This window comes from Marmota flaviventris, chromosome 11, assembly GCF_047511675.1.
Source record: "Marmota flaviventris isolate mMarFla1 chromosome 11, mMarFla1.hap1, whole genome shotgun sequence".
Classification (NCBI taxonomy): Eukaryota; Metazoa; Chordata; class Mammalia; order Rodentia; family Sciuridae; genus Marmota; species Marmota flaviventris.
In genome coordinates this window covers 45,917,463-45,941,034 of record NC_092508.1, presented here as the reverse complement: position 1 = coordinate 45,941,034, position 23,572 = coordinate 45,917,463, and the positions used below count along the sequence as shown (strand labels likewise).

At 34.6% G+C, this 23,572-nt stretch overlaps 1 pseudogene; it reads left to right on the top strand.

The window, feature by feature from the left end:
- Window positions 1-165: 165 nt before the first annotated feature.
- On the top strand, window positions 166-3,338 carry LOC114083531 (small ribosomal subunit protein eS1-like; annotated as a pseudogene).
- The last annotated feature ends 20,234 nt before the right edge of the window (window positions 3,339-23,572 follow it).

Genomic DNA, 23,572 nt, shown 5'->3' with positions numbered 1-23,572 from the left:
AATCCTCATTCATAGTAAAGATTTTTGCTGGTGGTATATGCCCATAATCCCAGCCACTTGGGAAGTTGAGACAGGATGATCACAAGTTAGAAATGGGCTTCAGCAACTTAGCAAGGTCCTGTCTCAAAAAAATAAAAAGGACCTTTTGGCTTTCTGAGCAGTACCATGGTGGTAGGCAAGAACAAGCACCTTACAAAAGGCGGCAAGAAGGGAGCCAAGAAGAAAGTGGTTGATACATTTTCTAAGAAAGATTGGTATGATGTGAAAGCACCGGCAATGTTCTATGTAAGAAATATTGGAAAAACATTAGTTACCAGGATTCAGGAAACCAAAATTGCATCTGATGGCCTCAAGGGTCAGGGGTTTGAAGTGAGTCTTGCTGATCTTCAGAATGATGAAGTTGCGTTTAGGAAGTTCAAGCTAATTACTGAGGGCGTTCAGGGAAAAAACTGCCTGACCAACTTCCATGGCATGGATCTTACTGACAAAATGTGTTCCATGGCCAAAAAATGGCAGACGATGATCAAGGCTCATGTTGATGTCAAGACTACCGATGGATATTTGCTGCATCTATTCTGTGTTGGTTTTACTAAAAACCTCAGCAATCAGATACGGAAGACTTCCTAAGTTCAGCACCAGAGGTCCGCCAAACCCAGAAGAAGATGATGGAATTCTGAATGGAGAAAAATTGAAGGCATTCCCTCTAAAATCTGGAACAAGACAGGGATGCCCTCTCTCACCACTTCTGTTCAACATAGTTCTTGAAACACTGGCCAGAGCAATTAAACAGACAAAAGAAATTAAAGGCATCAAAATAGGAAAAGAAGAACTTAAATTATCACTATTTGCAGATGACATGATTCTATACCTAGCAGACCCAAAAGGATCTACAAAGAAACTATTAGAGCTAATAAATGAATTCAGCAAAGTGGCAGGATATAAAATCAACACGCATAAATCAAAGGCATTCCTGTATATCAGCGACAAATCCTCTGAAATGGAAATGAGGACAGCCACTCCATTCACAATATCTTCAAAAAAAATAAAATACTTGGGAATCAACCTAACAAAAGAGGTGAAAGACTTATACAATGAAAACTACAGAACCCTAAAGAGAGAAATAGAAGAAGATCTTAGAAGATGGAAAAATATACCCTGTTCATGGATAGGCAGAACTAACATCATCAAAATGGCGATATTACCAAAAGTTCTCTATAGGTTTAATGCAATGCCAATCAAAATCCCAACGGCATTTCTTGTAGAAATAGAGAAAGCAATCATGAAATTCATATGGAAAAATAAAAGACCCAGAATAGCAAAAACAATGCTAAGCAGGAAGTGTGAATCAGGCGGTATAGCGATACCAGACTTCAAACTATACTACAGAGCAATAGTAACAAAAACAGCAAGGTACTGGTACCAAAACAGGCGGGTGGACCAATGGTACAGAATAGAGGACACAGAAACCAATCCACAAAACTACAACTATCTTATATTTGATAATGGGGCTAAAAGCATGCAATGGAGGAAGGATAGCATCTTCAACAAATGGTGCTGGGAAAACTGGAAAACCATATGCAACAAAATGAAACTGAATCCCTTTCTCTCGCCATGCACAAAAGTTAATTCAAAATGGATCAAGGAGCTTGATATCAAATCAGAGACACGCTGTCTGATAGAAGAAAAAGTTGGCTACGATCTACATACGGTGGGGTCGGGCTCCAAATTCCTCAATAGGACACCCATAGCACAAAAGTTAATAACTAGAATCAACAAATGGGACATACTCAAACTAAAAAGTTTTTTCTCAGCAAAAGAAACAATAAGAGAGGTAAATAGAGAGCCTACATCCTGGGAACAAATCTTTACTCCTCACACTTCAGATAGAGCCCTAATATCCAGAGTATACAAAGAACTCAAAAAATTAGACAAAGAGAACAAACAACCCAATCAACAAATGGGCCAAGGACCTGAACAGACACTTCTCAGAGGAGGACATACAATCAATCAACAAGTACATGAAAAAATGATCACCATCTCTAGTAGTCAGAGAAATGCAAATCAAAACCACCCTAAGATACCATCTCACTCCAGTTAGATTGGCAGCCATTATGAAGTCAAACAACAACAAGTGCTGGCAAGGATGTGAGGAAAAGAGTACACTTGTACATTGCTGGTGGGATTGCAAATTGGTGCAGCCAATTTGGAAAGCAGTATGGAGATTTCTTGGAAAGCTGGGAATGGAGCCACCATTTGACCCAGCTATTCCCCTTCTCGGTCTATTCCCTAAAGACCTAAAAAGAGCATGCTACAGGGACACTGCTACATCGATGTTCATAGCAGCACAATTCACAATAGCAAGACTGTGGAACCAACCTAGATGCCCTTCAATAGATGAACGGATAAAAAAAATGTGGCATTTATACACAATGGAGTATTACTCTGCATTAAAAAATGACAAAATCATAGAATTTACAGGGAAATGGATGGCATTAGAGCAGATTATGCTAAGTGAAGCTAGCCAATCCCTAAAAAACAAATGCCAAATGTCTTCTTTGATATAAGGAGAGTAACTAAGAACAGAGTAGGGTCGAAGAGCATGAGAAGAAGATTAACATTTAACAGGGATGAGAGGTGGGAGGGAAAGGGAGAGAGAAGGGAAATTGCATGGAAATGGAAGGAGACCCTCAGAGTTATACAAAAGTACATACAAGAGGAAGTGAGGGGAAAGGGAAAAATAATACAAGGGGGACAAATGAATGTCAGTAGAGGGGGCAGAGAGAGAAGAGGGGAGGGGAGGGGAGGGGAGGGGGGATAGTAGAGGATAGGAAAGGTAGCAGAACACAACAGACACTAGTATGGCAATATGTAAATCAATGGATGTGTAACTGATGTGATTCTGCAATCTGTATATGGGGTAAAAATGGGACCTCATAACCCACTTGAATCAAAGTGTGAAATATGATATATGAAGAACTATGTAATGTTTTGAACAGCCAACAATAAAAAATTAAAAAAAAAAAAGAAGATGATGGAAATCATGACCCGGGAAGTGCAGACAAATGACTTGAAAGAAGTGGTCAATAAACTGATTCCAGACAGCATTGGGAAAGACATAGAGAAGGCTTTCCAATTGATTTATCTTCTTCATGATGTCTTTGTGAGAAAAGTAAAAATGCTGAAGAAGCCCAAGTCTGAATTGGGAAAACTCATGGAGCTTCACGGTGAAGGTAGTAGTTCTGGAAAAGCTACAGGAGATGAGACAGGTGCTAAAGTTGAACGAGCTGATGGATATGAACCACCAATTCAAGAATCTGTTTAAAATTCAAATTTTTAATAGTGACTAATAAACAGTCCTATTTGTGAAAATAAATAAATAAATAAAATATAAAAGGCTAGAGAGATAGTTCAGCGATAGAGACCCCTAGGTTCAATGCCAGTGTAAATAAATAAATAAATAAATAAATAAATAAATAGTTTCTTTATATGTTTCAAAATCTAGGCTCTTCAGATTATTTTCAGTTTGGTATCTATTTTGTATTTTAGAGATTTGGAATGTATTTTGTTTTTCCCAACCCAACTCTCCTTTTTTTTTTTTTTTTTTTGTATCATGGATAGTTTCTCAACTGTCTCTAGTATTCCTCAAGAACTTTAAAAGATTTCCTCAAGAACCTAAAGATTCTGTTTTCTGAGTTCCTGCCCCATGGTGATATTGGGGACATTGAATATTCAGAATGCAGTGTGTCACTTGGTTCAGTTTAGGGAATTTGAATTCTTCCTTCCACTTTTTTTCCCAACCCTGCCTCCAGGTAGTAGTTTCCCAGACAGAAGTGGCCAGCATGTTTTTGGAGTCTTGTTTTACAAGCAGCATACTGTAAGTCACTCTATATATAAACTGCAAACCACAGGCCTGGTTCTGATCATCAACAATCCTCCTGTTTACACCCATTACCATACAGGTGGCCTGGAATATTAATGCTTCTGTGGCTTCAAAACCCAGAGCACTTCAGTCCTATGCCTTCAACCTCACTAATTTCTTCACATTTCTGATTATATTACTGGCTCACAGCGAAATCTATCATTTTTGTTCTTGGTGTAGTTTTTGAATGTGTTTGTGTCTTTTTAATCTATCTTTGCTTTGGGGTCTGCAAATGAAAATGAGCACAAAACCAACAATATACTGTGCCATTGTTAGCATGTCTTTAATTGGTTCTTTGAGTTCTGAACATGCTTAAAATTCAAATTTGAGACTGAGGGAAAATACGTATCTTATGCTTTATTTTACGCAGGTTTGTTAGCAGAAAACTAAGGGGTTAGAAAAGGGTGGATGATGAGAATAACCCAAAATAAGTGACTAATGAATCTATGTTGATCAATTAATTTTATCAAGGTTATTTTACTTTTTTTGTGAGGAAGCAAGACTTTTTCATACTGAAAAATGAAGGTAAAATATATGAAGGTAAAATTCTTCTTTTAATATATCAATTTAAAAGTCAATATTGTTTTACCTAGTTAAAATAAAATGACTGCTTTGACCATGTCAACTTTTATTTTAAACCAGGATGTACATTTTTTATTTTCTCTTATTACCAAAATCAGATACAAAATTTTCGTCTTTAAAATACTCTCATCTTATGATCAATTTAAATGAACTCAATTTCCTTTAGAACATAGACTTAAATTATGTTTTAAGGCAGTAAGTCTGCTCCTACTTAACAATGTTTTTTTAATTATTTTTTGAATATTTTTCATAAAATATGTATTCTATACTTTTATTAACCATGCTTCTCCCTTCTCTCCACAGTATTATCACAAACTTGGAAGCAATTCCCTTGATTAATTTAAGTATAGATAGGCACTGCCACTGGATCCAGAGGTTATTAAAAGAATGTTATACTATACTTTTCATTCAACACACTTGAACATACATTACCTCACTGGAGTCTCAAAACTACAATTTTAGAGAGGTAAAGTCTAAGTGTACCTCTCCCCAAAGTTTATAAATCAGTTACAGCATCCTGCGGGATTTAGCCGTTTACCCACCCAAAGCACTGATGAAAAATAACATCTTGGTAATTTGATACAAATGTTCCCTTTCTGAGATTATAAAATTGTTGAAGCAAAAAATGGATGTACCTTTGAAATCTATTATATGTGCACATGGGTATGTATGTGAAATATACATGATAACTTTTTTTTAGTGAATGACTCTTGAAAGAAACAAAAATAGGAAGCTAAACCATGTATTCCTGCCAGTATTAGATAATTATATGAAAATAGCAAGCAGGCACCTGAAAACGTACCAAATAAGAAAATGGTTTTCAGTGTGCCTTTCATAATATTATCCATACTGCCTTATGGAATACAGATTTTAATAACTAGTGTTCCATATATGCTGAGGCAACATAAAATTAGTTCAATGACTTAACTACATGTGAATAATTTTGATCATATTTTACACCTCTCTTTCCTACTTTCCATATGAACTCATACTTAATCTTGAAGCTCATTTATTTCTCTCAGTCTTTATTATTTTCCATTTGTATTATTATGGAAATTAAATGAAAAGTGCTGCAGGTAATAAGATGTATTAAGTACAGCGTGCTTGATGATATAATATTGAACACAGTCTCTGCTGTTACTATCAAAATGAATATTAGAATAACAGCGCTACCCTGGCAGGTAGATGGAGAAAAATTTCTAATAGGCTTACCATAAAATGACAGACAATTATACTAACCTCATAAGGTTTCTGTGAAGAAAATAAACTCTTAGGTTTTTGAGTAGCTAATAAGCTATTGAACACTCTATTCAAATTTAAAGTTCTTCAAGACTGACTTACAATCAGCATTGTCGAAAACTAGCAAAAATGAATATGGTTTCTTCACAGAATTAAATTTAAAAATGAGGGAAAAAAACACACAATCTAACTATATATCATTTGTCTTTTCAAGTAAGAGCTGTGTTTATTTGATAATAAATGTCCAGGCTGCATTCTAAGATGTTGGGCATAAATAGATTCAATGTCTGAGTCTGAATCAACAGAAAACAACTATAGCAATTATTGTTTTTACCATTAGAATTTCTGCTGGAAAGATGTGAAGAATTAAGCATTAAAAATATAGACATTAAGATATTTAAAAGTTCTATGATGAAAAATGTATCTTTGACCTTAAAATAACATATTTAACATGTATTATTCCAACCTCCAGGGCCCTGTCAACATCCGTTCTGTCTATTAAACTGTAAGAATAAGAAGGAAAGGATCATTAATCACATTGATGTCATGAATATGTATTTATAAATGACAAATGCATGTGCAAGGGAATTCTGAATGGATGTGCAGGTAAGATTTAGGTGACAAATATGGAGGAAAGACCTAAAGCGATATTAAAAATTTTAAGTCTTTAAAATTTCAAAGCATGACCTTTAAAAAGAAGCTATCCATATGACTTTTAGAGGATATAAATCAAACATTAAAATGTATTCATATTAATACTTATGAAACAAAATTATATATATTAGATGAGATTATCTTGATCAAAGATAAAATTTATGCAGTTTGTTAAAGAATATTATATAGTCTTACATTTCCATTTGCTACAAATATCTTATGTCAGATAACCATGATCCTAAAATTAGAATATTTTTTATTTCAACTTTTTAAATACAATGGACTTATTAAATCTAATTCCCATTTCTTTTGGTCATCTTTCACAGTCTGGGACCACCACTTTGACCCTTTGTCAACACTGAGGCAGACTCTTAAAAAATAGAAGCAAATGGCCTTTAGACAGCTCCATAATTCTGACTGTTCTGTTTTCTTACTGAAATCCACCCCCTGTGACACCTTGTTTTTTTGCCCCTCCCCATTACCCATATGAATGTGTTTTTGGTTTGGAGAACTTACTTTAGTCGGGACATGTAGGTTAGCACCACAGCTACAGTAAAATAGACTCTCACAAACTCATTATTTCCCACATTACTTACAAAATAGGGGATCTTTACTATCAACCATTTCCAGAGAATAGAGTCTGCATTTACTACTCAAAATAGTCACTATTGCCTACATATCAGATTAAGAGTTCCTTCAATCTTTTTTGGAGTGTGTGTGTACACACACACACACATTTATTTAGAGACAGGGTCTCACTGAGTTGCTTAGGGTCTTACTAAATGGTTGAGGCTGGCTTTGAACTAAGATCTTTTTATTTCAGCCTCTTGAGCTGCTGGGATTATAGGCATGCACCACAGCGTCTTGCTGAAGTTTGTATATTTAAACAAACGTATAGGAAAGGTAGCAGGATACAATAGTTACTAATATGGCATTATGTAAAAATGTGGATGTGTAACCGATGTGATTCTGCAATCTGTATTTGGGGTAAAAATGGGAGTTCATAACCCACTTGAATCTAATATATGAAATATGATATGTCAAGAGCTTTGTAATGTTTTGAACAACCAATAAAAAAAATAAAGTAAACAAACGTACAAATACACACTGGTGAGTGCATATACGTGTGTGTCTAAGTAGGGTAGTAGAACTCCACAGATGAGAATACTTCAGAACTAAAACCATTATCACCATCAAACAACCCAGCATTTCTGCAAGAATGAATCATGGCATGCAGGTTAAAAGTAATGATTTCGTAGTCTTTGATACTTAGCTCCCAAATGTGGTAATGTGCATGAAGATGTCCTTTCTGCCAAGATCTAAATGCATCTATCTGCCAATTCTGGAAATCAGTGACAATGGAAATGTCAGAACTGCTGTGCCAAGTATTCTGGCAACACAGACCATGTGACAATAACAGCTATGGTATCAGGAGCAAAGAAGCAACAGCAGCAGCAGGAAGACCCAGAAGAACCTCAGAGAAGGCTCAGTGTTGGAAGTCAAAAGATATAGCAGAGACGAGTCTTCAACGAAAATGATGATATGGAGTTTTCTATTGCCTAAGCTATCTCTGCCCCCAATGAAAATATTTTTAAGCCACTGGAACCCATTGCTGAAAAAGTGAGAAGTGAAGGAATTGATGAACACCAACACTGAGGAAGGGGATAATTTCTCAGTCATGACTGACCATCAGAATCTTTTCCAAGCTGGGTGCAGTGGCACACCCTTATAATCCCAGCAGCTTGGGAGACTGAGACAGGAGGATTGCGAGTTCAAATCCAGCCTCAGCAACCACGAGGCACTAAGCAACGCAGTGAGATATTGTCTCTAAATAAAATACAAAATAGAGCTGGGAATGTGGCTCAGTGGTCGAATGCCCCAGAGTTCAATCCTTGATACCCATCCCCACATTCCTCCCCCCAAAAAAGAAAGAAAAAGAATCTTGTTCAAAAATACAGGCCCATGTTCCTTCTATGGAAAGTCAGCTACATTAGATCTTAGGATAATAGAAGTAAACCACACAGGGACTTATAGGTCAAAGTAATTTGGATAATACTCTGAGAGCAAAAGGGAACTATTTTAAGAACTTGAAGCAAGGGTGCACCATAAGCACCATAATCTAATTTATGTTTAGAAAGTGACTGCTTTTTAGAGATTATTTTTAATAGATAGACCAATACAAGGCCATTGCTGGAGGCCAGGAGAGAGGTGATTATGACTGGGACTGGTGTAATATTGGCAAAATGACAATTAGTTGATGGATTTCAAATATATTTGGATAGAATAAGCAACATTTCCTGAGAGACTGAACTATTGGTATTAGGGAAAGGATCAATAAAGATAGCATCTAGATTTAAAAGAATTGACCTGCATATAAATAGGATATCGTTATTCCTACAGGTTAAAAGTAAAGTAATAAAGCTTGAGCTTTTGTAGATCATCTTGACCCTGGCTACAGTGGGGATCCCTTTCAAACAATGAAACTAAGTTGTTTGTTTTCACCTAAAAGGAATAGCCACTTATAGAGCATTCATTTGGCGATACCACATTGTTACCTAATTCCATTGACAACACAGAGGGGAAGAAATGTCCATCACAGAAAAAAAGATTTTTAATCACCCCAAATTTATTGAAGACTAAATATATGCTTGGGGGACTCATATTTCCCTTAGAAGTGCATACGTGTGAATAATACATGCCATTTTAGAATGGAAAGGTTTTATGATTTCTTCCTTTCCGTCATTATTCCCTAAAGGGTTTTCTGTAGTATGCTAACGGGTTACATATAAATGATGTTCATTATAAAATAAGTTTTGAAAAATAATGTTTCCTTTACCCTGTCACCTTTTAAAGGTTTTTTCTTTGTCAAAATGTGCAGGGATCTTGATGAGGAGTGTAATTTTTTCCAAACTCATTTAAAAATTATTACTTTTAAGATGTGTATCGTTCTGATGACCAAATAGTCAAATTCCTTTGAGAGGGGATTAAGGTGAAAGAGAGATAAACAATATTGCTTTTTGCTAAGGTAAAATCCAGTCTCTTTCCCTTTGGTTCTTACTTATTTGAGAGTCTTGCCTATATTAGTTAAAAATGTCATATCATACTTCTCTGTTATGTGTACTTTTCTCTCTGGACTCCATTTTTATTCCCTTTGGGCTCATGTGCTTGCTCTCTCTCTCTTTACACACACACACACACACACACACATGAAATAGGATTGTGGTTCTGCCTCCATGATAGCCTGATCTGAGAAAGCCTGTTAAGAATAACTCTTGTAGCAAATTTCTTTTTTCTAATCTTCATGTTCACTTGCTTGTTTTCTGTCTACTGTATTTGCTTTTCCCAGAGGGAAGGATGAGTAGATTCAATGCCAAAACAGTCATATTTACCTGCTTGAACTTAGGCCCGTGTTTACGAAGTCCAACTCCACTGGATCCTGTCTAGCTAATGGAGGCCTTCCAGATGTGTTTTGCTTTACAAGCTAAGAACCTTCATTTTTTAGGCCTCCAAATCCTACTGACATTTCCTGTAGGTGACTCATAAGGCAACAGGAGACAAGTTAAGGATGCAGTGAATTATATTTTGAAAATTACGTAGATTTTTAGTATTCTCACCACAATAATAAGTATGTGAGGAAATGTATATATTAATTAGCTCTTCCTAATGTTAATTAGGAAATGTACATGTTAACTAATAAAAGACATGTTTTCATGTCCAATCAGTTTTTGTTCTATATTTTCATTTTCTCTTTTGGAGCCATTCCAGAATGTATAAACATTCAAGATATCATGCTGTCCATGATAAATATATGCTGTTTTTATCTGTCATTTTCAAATACATTTTTAAATGACAGGCTGGCTGTTAGTGTTCTCAGTCATCTGTCTTCCCATCTCAACAAGTTTTCACATAGATTCCTAGAGTAGTCCTTGATGAAATATTCTACTATTGTCTGTATCTTTCCTATAAAGCACAGGCTTCATAGTCAACAAATTTCAAAATGTTAGACCTCTACTTCTTCCTTCTCCAAACTTTAATTCTCTGTCTTATCCATTAAGTTGTTTCCCAGGTTTTCTTAGTTTGGATCTGTTTCTTCTACTGTGAATAATCTGCTGTGTTTAATAATAGACTATACATCTTCAGCAGGCAACACACTCATTGAGGGTAAAGCCTCAGTTGGTCATACTGCTGTTCCTATAAACCAGCATAGTACAAAGTATATGTTAGCAAAGATTTGAAGAAAAAAAATGAGCAAATGCATGAATATGTAAAATGGCAAGTAAAACAAGTTATCTATGTCTTTACAATTATTTCCTGAACCACTCTTAATGACACCACTCTTTTCCTTTGACTACAGCCATAGATTTCTATAACTAATATCTTGTTTACATACTTGGTTTTTTATTTTATTATATCACCTGCCAATCATTTCATCCTTCTATTTAAAAACTCTGAGACTCTCAGTGATATGATTCATGATGAGATCCAAACAGAAGCACACATACTCAACTTCTCTTGTATTATAAAAATTCGTATCACCTGGAATGGAATGAGCTCTTCTCTCTGGTTTTCTTTCATGGTGTCTCTGACTCCCTGCTGGTCTGTTGTATTCCCTAAATTCATCTCTGCCAACCAGATTCCTGGTACTATTTTTATTTTTTTCTCTGTGACCACTGCAGTTCAGATTCTTCTCTGTATCCTGATAGGTTGAGCTTTAACTTCTACCCTTCGCTGCCCTATTCTCCCTATGTTCCTTAATTCAAACTCAATTAATTAAACATTTGCACAAAGCCCTAATTTGCTTACCCCTACCTCACCTCTTGATCTCTTCCTCCAGGTATAGAAGCGAAGGACAGTTTGATAGTTAAGAAACATTACCTATAAGATTTACCCCTTTAGCAGAGCTGTGAGTCAGTTAGTTTATCTGAGAATAGGTTGTGGGGTGGAGGTCTAGTCTTGCAGTCAGTCTACATGGGCAATTGTTCCCTAGCTTTGTGTTCTTGAACAAGTTTCTTAATCTCTCATTGCACAATTTCTTCATTTGAGTGCTGGGGATGTTAACAGAAGCAAACTTAAGTAAAGGTTGTGAATCTTTAGTAGATAGATAGATATTGATACAGACATAGATAGATAAAGGCTGGTTAGAATAATACCTGGTCCATATTAATACGCTAAAGTGTTAGTTATGATTACCTAACTCCACGGAGGCCTAGGCCAAATGAAACCTCCAATCTAAAATTATCTTAAGAGCCAACTGAACACTGTTCCTGAACATTTAAAGAATAACTATTATTCCTCCTCCTCTGGGATTGTCCCCCTTTATTTTACTGCAAGATCCAGACTTTCTCTCTCATCTGTATTCTTATTTGCTTTTCCCACCTGGGGATAACATAGCAAACATGTGCTTAATTAACTTTACTTAAATGACATTCTCAACTTTTAATTATGACTTTTTGGTAAATAAAGTATTCTCTTTCACTGTCCTCAATGTCAAACCATATTTATATTGTTCTTAATACCAAACCTTGCAATTTTTTCCTACTTTGCAAACTGCTGATAAAAACATGGAAATTCAGTTCTTCATCTGGTGATCAATCTCCCTCCATTAAAACCATAAGTCTACTCTGCTTTTTATTACACAAAGAGTTAACGTCTACAACAAATACAGGCAAATTCTGATATACCATTTCATATCCTTCCCATTATGAACAGTTATTAAAGACTTGCAGTTGTTCAAAATAGATAACTGAAATAAAAGGATGGATTTACAAGTTAAAATAATAGCTTGATCTTGAACACAAAGTATTAATTGTTGATGACTTGTAAATGGTCATTAAACTTTATATTTAATAGTATTCAAATATTTTTGTCTTAAATATTGTTTATAAAATGCTTAGTTTCCAATGTCATTAATCTTTAGAAATGTGGAAGGAAATGGTTAACAGCCAGATATTTTTAAAATGCAATTTTACCAAAGGGGAGGTAAACCACCTTAATAAAGAACTAGCCTTGTTTAAGCCTACTAATGATAAACATGTGGGTTCTGACTACTCTCTCTTTTAGAATATGCCTTATATATTTTACAGTGCCTGGGAAAAAATGTTTCCCTTATCTTTGGATAACTATATATTGTAAAACTATTTTATGGTCTGGAGGAAAACTATTCTTTTATCTCTAATTGATAAAGAATCCATAGCCAGTTCAAGAGCATGCTGATTGATTTAAAAATGAATTCTTAAATGACAGCAATGAGAATGATTAGAACCTTGAGAGATAGATAGGACAGCAGTAGCCAGATAAAATTTCCATCTAGCACAAAGTATCAGTTATTTTAAATGTGAAAATGCCATAAAAATTAATTAAGTCAATGCTTTTTTTTTTTTTTTTTTGAAACAGGAATTAAACCAAGAGGTACTTAACCACTGAGCCAATCACCAGTCCTTTATTTTGAGATGGTCTCAATAAATTGCTTAGGGTCTTGTTAAGCTGCTATGGTTGGCCTTGAACTCCTAATCCTCCTGCCTCAGCCTCCCAAGTCACTGAGATTACAGGCATGCACCTCTATATTGAGGCTAATCAATGCTTTTTTGACACTAAAATAAATGCAAACAAAAACTTTTGTCCCTAGTTAACATATACAGAAAAGTGAAAATGCCAAGAGAAACAGAGAATCAACAGCCCAGTGGAATGCAAGGTCACAATGGAGCCAAAAGGTAGATGGCACAGCTCTTGGACATTTTCCAGATAGGTGTTGAGGGCTTCCATTACTTGCAATGAGAACATCTGAGCTTTGCCAACACACAGCTGGACATTCACTGTCCCACCAACAGTCACTCCACTGCCATTGCCACAAGTATAAAATTCCCACTTTCCTTCCTCCAAATTATCTTCCACTGAAACATATCCACCATACATTTTGAATTTCAAAGGTATATCACCTGTTGAAAGTTAAATAATATTTTAATATTTAGAATGAATTAAAAATAATTTCTATAGACTATTGTTGTTTGTTTTGTTTTGTTTTTCTTTTCTTTTTTTTTTTTTTTTGCTTTGTTTTGTTTTTGTTTTTGTAACCAAGGATTGAACTCAGGGATACTTGACCACTAACCATATCCCCAGCCCTATTTTGTAATTTATATAGAGACAGGGTCTTACTGAGTTGCTTAGCCCCTCACTTTAACTGAGGCTGGTTGTGAACTAGCCATCCTCCTGCCTCAGCTTCCTGAGTCACTGGGATTATAGGCATGTGCCACCATGCCTGGCCTATTGTGCATTTTTAAGTAAATATTGCAGTTGAAATCCTATTCAATTGGAAAAATAAGAGATCCACAATAAGAATCCAGAGGTACTTAACCACTGATTGACTCAGTGATTAATTACCTCTGGGTTTAATTCCTATTTCAAAAAAAAAAAAAAAAAGCATTGATTTTAATTAATTTTTATGGCAGGAGGATCACCAAATTCAAACTTGTCTCAGTAATTTAGGAAGTCCCTAATCAACTTAGTGAGACACTGTCTCAAAATAAAAAATAAAAAATGGCTAGGGATGTGGCTCAGTTGTTAAATATCCCTGAGCTCAATCCCTGGCAACCCTTTCCCTGAAAAGGATTCTATTTGGAGTGTGGTGGAGTGTGTGCTCCATATAGGTGAATGTAGTTTGGCAGGGGGGGATTATGGTAAAGAATTCCCAATTCTCATAACATAATATACTCATAAGAGCTACCTAGAAAACCTAAAACTGATTCAGGGTGAAAATAAAAGCAATAATATTTAATTGGAGTTTATGTTTCAATAGGGAAACATGCTTAAGGGAACATGCTTAAGATAGTTCATGAAAGAAGATAGTCAATCATCAAATAATTAAAAATTTACAATTTTTAATAATGAGTAATAGTCATAGAGATGGCCATTATATGTATGAAATGTCTTTAAATGTACACATACATATTATATATAAGTTACATAAATAGAACATGTATAAAGAATATTTAATATGTACAGATGCTTAAAATGGAAACAGAGCTTAATTTAAACTCAGTGACTTTTTTAGGATGAAATTTTATTCATTTTAATAAAGCACATATTTTGTGTTATGTTTTTTCCTGTAATGATGAAGAATGTGAGTTATCATCTTCTTATGTGACCAAGGGAAATCATGTCAGCCAACAGCTGTGCTTGATTAGAACATCAATCAAAGCAGCCCACCCCAAAGAGGGGGCCATCTGACAAAGTTGTTCTCTCTGTTGCCTTGGCCAGACCCATTAAACCTTGCAACATGTACACAGGGATGTGCTACTGATATTTAACAATTAGCTCTCTGAGTGTAGTTCCAACATGAACACCAGGTAATATTTTCATTTAATTAACAAATAAGATCTAAGTGAAACATCAAAGAGGTATATTGGAACTTGAGTTGTTCATCAATGATATGAATGACTAACTAGTTTTCTTAATTGGGCAACAGTTTTTGAATACTGAAAGAGCATTTCTTCCACTTTTTTTATTCTATTAACATTTAAGAACCTACAGAACCCATACTCTTTTAAATTTAGACTTAATTACTAACATTTTAACACATTATATATAATTTTTGAATGTATTCAAATTTGTAAGTTCATCAAGATATATCTAGTGGATGCATACATATATTCAGTCTATACATGGATGAAGATGTGATTCCACTTTTTCCCTTATCTTTGACCAAATAAGCCTAAAGGACACACGTGGGTATAATGATATTGTAGAAAAATATATCTTACATATCCATGTAAATTATAAGATATTATTTTGCAATTACAATGTGATTTGTCACTGTATTAAAATTTGTTTTATTAAGTGGTAAGAAACCAATATAAAATAAGTAACTAAAAATATGATTGTGTGTTTTTTTCTAGTAAAGATCTCTCTGGGAATCTAATGAACACAAGTGATACATATAATAGTTTGAATAAAATATCTGGAGATTCAATAATCTCAGAATACAGAATGTACAAACACACATATGCACTTAATTTTCATAGGACAAAAATACTCATTTATTTTTTGTAAAGACATACTAAGTTCTTTTTCTTTGGCCCAATAGACCTATACTTCAAATAAATGAAAAGCACAACATAACTATTACCATTTAAAGATTACTATCTTTTCTTAGCAAATTAAACTGAAGTATTTAATTAGTTCAATGAGTCTATGTGAAGAAAACCTGATTTAATTATTTGCTTGCTGGCCTGTCTTTTTTTTCCCCCTCAAGATGTGGCTCATTAAAAGTTGTGATGTACTCTGCCAATAAAATTTAGCAGATTGCCCTTTGCAAATAGGTAATTAAGATAGTATATGATACATAAAATTGTTTTTTGAGCTTCTAATCAATCACACACTGAAAGTAAGACAAATACTTAAAGCTAAATAATATTTTCAAAGTATACATATTATTTTTTAAAAATAACAATATAATTTTATTATTTCAGTACATATTCTACTGTTAAATGTTAACTAACAGAGAAAAACTTTACCCAGTTAAGAAAACTAATCATTCATATCGTTGATGAACAACTGAAGTTCTGATATACATCTCTGCTGTTTTACTTAAATCTTAATTGTTAATATAAATGAAAATATCAAAAGATAATGATAAAAGTACTTTATAACAAAATACATTTAACATTTTTAAAGGATAAAAAATGGATTAAAAAACATAAAATGACCTTGCAAGTAATAAATAAAGCAAGAATATTAACTCCTTTATTATGTATCCGCAAGGATTTTCTGAAAGAGATGAAATGTTAGGCATCTGGAGATGAAGGAGAGAGGAGGGTTGCATAGTCTTTAAAGCAAAATAATCGCTGGCATATCACATGGCTTTGGAGGGGGTAAAAATTCAAAAATGGGAGTAGAGCAATATTACTACTACATTAGGTTTTCATACATTCAAAAATTATTTGAGGATAGAAAGAAACAGGAAGAAATTCATCTCACTTAGTAAGGATTTATATCTATAGAACAAGGACATAATACTCTTATTGTGTAATGGAAAGCCAAGCCAGAGATCAACTTCTGGGGATTAGCAGTGATTGTGACATTTTAAAAATAGTCCAAACAAGAATATCTTTGACAGTAGAATAAAGGTGGATTGAAAAGGCAGAGACTGTCTTCTGAAATGATGGTTACAGAAGTAATTCTAGAAGAAATGACATCTAGAATTCTGCTGGGGATGACAAGGGCAGGGAATCAAGGGAAAACCATATGAAGAGGCATCAGAAATTTATAGCCAAATATGTTTGCCAATCAAAAGACAGTATGCTGAAAATCCCTTTATGTTCTTGCTTGAGTTGTCTATGAAAAACCATCTTTTGGTTTAGTTAATAGGATGTTATGAAAGCAGGAAAAGTCAGGGAAAACTATTGGGGGAATCCACCTCCTCATGTATCACTGAGGTTGACAGCGGATCACTCAAGCAGATTCAAAGTACAAAACAGATGCTATAGAATTCTGCACACAGAAGGTGTGGTGGTGCTCACTTGTGATCCCAGCACATCAGGAAGCTGAAGCAGAAATATGGCAAGTTGAAGCTAGATTTAGCGACTTAGCAAGGGCCTGAACAACTTAGCAAGACCCTGTTTCAAAACAAAAATTAAAAAGAACTGGAGATGTAATTCAGTGGTAATATGTACCTGGGTTCAATCCCCAATATAAAAAAAAAACTGCACACAAATGTGAGTGTGAGGTAAAAGATATGCTATTAAAGATACTATTAATCAGCAGTCTTGAAATTTATGGATGTGATAATTCTGGTCACTCAGGCTTCCTCTTGCTGTTTCATTAGATGTAGCCATTCTCATAGACAATTAAGAGAGGAAATAATCTCACAGTAGAAATCAGAAAAATAAGATTTATAAGGGATTACAAAAACATACTGGGTCAATCAAAAAGCTGAAGAGGGTGATTGCTTTCCTTTATTTTAAATGATACAGTTCTGTCATTTGTCAATACTTTGTATTTAGAGCACAACACTTCATATATAAAGTTCCTACCAAAGCGCACTGTACTTCTTGAATGAAAAGTTTACTTTGATTTTTAGCACATAAAATCATCCTTGGATATTACTCCCAGAAGCATCTATCAATCTTGATCAAAACTGTAAGAAGGGTTAGCATAACAGAGAAAGAGTTGCATTTTTCAAAGTTTAAGATGAATCTTTAAAAGAAAGTATATAGCTTTTCAGTTGTACACTGTGTGTAACTGGACAGGAAAATTCACATTTGAGAGAGCATGGAAGAAAATATGTATAAAAATTGTAGGGAAGTATGAAGAATGTAAAAGAGAGGTGTTTATATTTGTATGTCAGAGAAGACTTTTTCCCAAAATAATGCAATAAGCTGTGATAGAAAGCATGATTAGAATTTGCCCAAGTAAATAGTGGACAAAAGAATATTCAAGCAAAACAGAACTCTATCTGTAAAAGCTTTAAGAGAGAGAGAGAGAGAGAGAGAGAGAGAGAGAGAGAGAGAGAGAGAGAGAGAGAGAGAAGAGGCTAATTGAAGATGAAGAGGAAGCTATGGTGTAATGAGTAAAGAGAAAAAGTGGCATGAGAAAAGTTTTTTGGTAGGACTCTTTAAGAATATTATTTATATGCTAAGCACATTGATAAAACACAGGAAAATTAGAAAGCAGAGGTTTACATACAAAAAAAAAAAAAAAACAGTAAAAAGAGAGTGAAAATGAAAACAGAAAATATTTTGCCACAGCCCAAAAGACAGTGGAAGCTGGAATTGTGTAGTGTAAGTGAAGACTAAGAGAAGTAGATGGATTAAAATAAAAGGCTATATTAGGGGATTTCAGATGCCAGTTCAAGGAGGGGGCAAATAATGGAGGACTACAAGACTACTAGTATGAGTAAGTGCGGGAAGCAGTTATACGAGGATATCAAGAATTCAATATTGAGAATGGGAAATCTGACGTGAGATTAACTCACATGAAAAATGATGGAAGTAGACAGATGGGTATATGGGATTGTCACAGCCAAGTAGTTCCTAAGGAGACATGACAAGTAAATCTAATAAGCATCTTGGATATAATTTTGGAAAAGGAAAAGAACACTTTTTAAAAAAAAAATAAGGAAATCTGATGTATGGATTTTAGTTAATAATCACTTATCAAAATAATTTCATTAATTTGTCAATACTAAAATTAAGACATTGAGAAGTGGGTAAGGTTTTTGTGAACGCTCAGTACTAACACCAGAATTTTCTGTAAAGCAAAAACTGTTCCAAAATACAAAATTTATTTAAAAAATACATAAAAGAGAACATTATACTCTAAAAGTAAAAAAAATTTACTCTCAAAAATTTGGAAGAAAAACACATACTTTGGGAAGGATATGGCAATTGTATTCGCAGCAGTGAGGCTGTTGTACAAAATTTAAATACAGCCCCAAGCTAACACTTTTTGCTGAAAATTCTTTCATCCTGCAAATATATTAGATATACATTCTTTTGAAGAGATGTGTCAGCAACTTCTGCTTCTTAAATAGATTATTTCCAAACACAATGGATGTCTTTATAGCTTTCCTCTGCTGCTGGTTCCCCTTGCCTTTTTTAATGAAGCTCTTGTGTGTTATTGCTTTTACCTATGCCATTATTTTTCAAAAAAATATGCTTCTCCCTTACAGTTTCCAAATAATTAATCAGAGGAATATCCTCATTTCACTAAGAAAATGCCACTATAAAATGCATTGACTTTCTTTAATTTCTTGCATAAAGTATTTTTAACCTAAATACAAACCAATTTATTGCTTCCTCTTGAAAATAATGCTACAGGTCTCACCTTCTGGCTTAATGTTTAAACAGATACACAAGGAGGATAGATTCTCTTACTCGTGAACAGATAAGAACATGCATTTGTCTTAATATGTTCGCTTTAAAATGATGTACATAATGAAAGACAAGATATGGGATTTAAAAAATCATCTTTATGATTAAATATTCTATGTGTTTTGATATCCATAATTAAGAATCAAATGCAATTTTTTAAAAGAAATACTTGGAAGATAAGAATTCCTGATTAATTGCTGATTATTTGAATCATAGTCATTTTTTCCTCTTGTTCCTCCTATGAAGGTCTATACTAAGGAAATAACATGTTGAGTACATGAGACCTGGTTAAAACCAAGACAACAACATTTTCTTAAGGTCATGCTGGAAAAATAACTTGGTAAACCTTGAATGGTTTACAAAATGTAACAGATAACTATTTTCATCACTGCAAAAATATGAGCTAGGATGCTGGAAACCCAACAGAATAGTAAAACTCTTAAGGACATCTATAGGTCAACTTTCATAAGACCGGAAGTGAAACAAAATTAAAGTCCTCAAAAAAGGATGAGAACACCCATCTTGCAACTTCTACTTGTAGACATTAAAGGAAAGTCCAACTTTTTTTACAGAGCAACCTAGAAAAAGGGTTAGCAGATCTTTTATTAGCAACTTCTCCCTTAAAATTTTCACTTGAATAGCTAAATCTTGGAGGACCCACAATACTTTAAAAACTGGTTTTCCCCTTTTTAATATGTAATGAAATTAGATTAGATTATTTCATCTTCAATTTTCCTATTTCAGATGCTTTCAAGGAGGTTGTGATTGGGGAAAACTTTCATAAGTCAAGCACCACTTTTTTTCCAATAAATCATCTAAAGGCAGCCTCAATTTTCTTTTATACACATATATAATGAGATAAAATGAAGAAATGGGAGAGAAATAGAGCTAACATAATAGCTTATTAGCATTATTAAGAGTACTTGAGAAGGAGTCAAGATGGCGGAGAAGAGAAGGTTACTTTCCAAATGGCTCCATGGTGCAGGACCAGGAAAGAGGACAAAGAGCTTCTTTTGGGGGTCAGTAACAAAAAGAAAAGAAAAGAAATCCTACTGGGATTTAATACTGGACTCTTGGAATGGCCTAGGGACACAGAAGTTTAAAAAAAGAAAGAAAAAACCCACCTCTGGCACTTTTGACTGCTCTGATCCACCTCAGGCAGGTTGAAGGAAGAAAGTGCACATTTTGGGTGGCACCGAGGCATGTCTTAAAATGGAGAGGACAGTGATTGTAACATTGATCCAATAGGTGAGCTGAACTTTGCTTTTGTAAGAGAGGAACTAAGCATATCTCCCAGTGACCTGTGGAGAGCAGGGTCAGCTGCCATCTTTTTCCACTGTGCGACAGCTGTGCAACAGCAGGGGGTGGGCATATGTGGGTCCAAACCCAGGCATCCAGACCTGTATAATTCCAGCTGGGTCCCAAACCCTAACCTGGGCTAAACCCGCCATGTGACCTAAAGGATGACTAGAAAATCTGGTGAGATTCAGGCTTGGAAAGTGTTGCACCCAAGGAAAATTGAGAAACTCAGAGATCCTAGGGAGGTAGAGGAGGGGTGAAGGACTGCCTCCTCTAAAACCCTGAAGATATTCAAGCAATACAGCTGCCCAGTGCAGGTTAGAAGCAGGTGGGCTCAGAGGTGTGCTGATTTAAAAAGCCGTACTAAACATCATTCTATGAAGCAACAGGGTCTAAGTAGTCCCTAACCCTGCTTCTGGGAACTCCTTTCATGTAACTACAGTAACCTTGCTCTGAATAGAGTAGACAACATCCTCCAACCACCCCCACCTCATATTGCTGAGAAAGGGAAACCTGACTACCTCCACCAAAACAAGAAAGAATTGATAGCCCCCACTACTACTCTTGAATGAATACATACCTCAAGAAAAAATGGAAGGAGAAACAACTGGGAATAGACAACAAAGATATAATATAATGGACAATATTTTGACTATCACAACAGATACAATTTCTTTAAAAATTCCATCAAGAAATTTTTCTTTAAACTTTTAAGTTCTGAATGCTCTGTGGACATTTGTATGTGTACATATTTGTCTTACTCTTTGTATTTTTAGCATTTCTTGAAAGTAGTTATTTTCTTGACTTTGTTTTTGAGGACTAAGTTTCTAATTAGTATACCTTGGTTTTGTTTTATGTTGTTGTTATTATTGTCTCGTATGGTTTTTCTCCTATTTCCTTTGAGTCTATTCCTTTCTCTTCTTTCACAAACAGCCAAATTTTATTGTTCTCTTTCACTCTTCCTTTAACTCTTTATTTGTTTGTTTGTTTGTTTACTCTTGGTGCTGGGTATTGAGTCCTAGGCCTTGTACATGCTAGGTAAGTGCTCTACCACTGAGCTACATCCTCAGCCCTTCCTTTAACTCTTTACTACTAACTTCTTTAATCCTCCTTCTCAGTTATTACATCCAACACCTCCTGTGCATTCCCCCTCTTCACCTTTTTAAAATAATAAGCCCTTTTATAAACATAATATCTCTACTGTTGGCAATTGCCTACCACACCATTTCAGGTGATAATGCCAATTAATATTGTAAATGTCTAAATAAGAACTATTTAGTTTATATCTCCGGAAATTAAGACAAAATATATAATCTGAAAGTTGGCCATGAAGAAAAGATGTTAAGAGAACATGAACAGAACTTTCAAGAAAAATAAAATAGCATGAAAAGACCAAATTTAAGATTTATTGGGATAGATGAAGGCTTAGAGATGCAAGCCAAAGGAATGCACCAAGTGGGTTTCATTCCAGGGATGCAAGGGTGGTTCAAACATATAGAAATCAAGAAATTTAATTCACTACATCAATAGGCAGAAAGAAAAGAATCAGTACAATTATCTCAATAGCTGCAGAAAAAGCATTGACAAAATACAGCATCCATTCTTATTCAAAACACTAGAAAAACTGGGGATAGTAGGAACATATCTCAACATTGTAAAAGTTATAAGCACTAAACCCAAGGCCAACATAATTCTAAATGGAGATAAATTGAAAGCATTTCTTCTAAAAACTGGAACAAGACAGGGATGCCCTCTTTCCCCACTTCCATTCAATATAGACCTTGAAACTCTAGTCAGAGCAATTAGGCAAAAGAAAGAAATTAAAGGGATACAAACAGAAAAATAAGAGCTCAAACAATTCCTATGTGCTGATGACATAATCCTATATTTAGAAGACCCAGAAAACTACTAGAAGTCATACACAAATTGAGCAGAAAAGCAGGATCTAAAATTAACACCCACAAATCAATTGTGTTCCTATTCACAATGATGAATCAGCTGAAAGAGATATTAGGAAAACTATCTCATTCACAATAGCCTCAACAAAAATAAAATAAAATACTTGGGGAATCAATCTAGTGAAAGACTTCTACAATTTGAAAAAAATACAGAATATTAAAGAAAGAAATTGAAAAAGACCTTAGAAAATGGAAAAGATCTCCCATGTTCTTGGATAGGCAGAATTAATATTATCAAAATGGCCATACTACCAAAAGTGCTATACAGATTTAATGCAATTCCTATTAAAATGCCAGTGACATTTTGGTGGTACTTGGAATTGAACCTAGGGGTGCTCTAGCACTGAGTTACATCTCCAGATCTTTTTATGTTTTGTTTTGAGACAGGTTCTTGCTAATTACCTCAAATTTGCAATCCTCTTGCCTCCCTGTCCCCAGTTGCTAGGATTACACCCATGCACCACTATCCCTAATAGAATGCTTAAACTTATTGCATGTAAAACATCCTTAAGGATTTTCATTTTGTTCTCAATTTTCTTGTCTTCCCTTCAACTTTTTCCAAGTATTAGTAGTAATATTAATAGGAATAATAAAATAACAGTAGTGCCTTCATTTATATCATTTCATAACTTTTGCCTAAATCCTAGAATGCCATTAGAATAACATCCAAATTTTTTACCATCTTAGATCCTTCACCAGGATCTAAGCAACCTGGTTGCACTATGTACCTGAGCCATTCCAAATTGCTTACAATTCTGGGAACACAGAATTTTGTGTTCAGCCTCTGGTCTCTTTGTATATTCTTTCTTTAACTCCCTTTCCTGTTAAATCTTATTTATCCTTCAAATCTTGTTCTAGAAATCTCAGCCATTCTTGACTCTCAAATTTGGATTAGTTTATCTTATATTGTTCTAGATCTCATCATATCCAACACTTCCTTTATCAAGGTGCATACAATGTTGGCAAAATGCCTATGTATTTACCTGTATATATTACTACATAAAAGATCCCTGAATATAGAAAATATAGAGAGTGTAGGAGCATTGGACCTACAA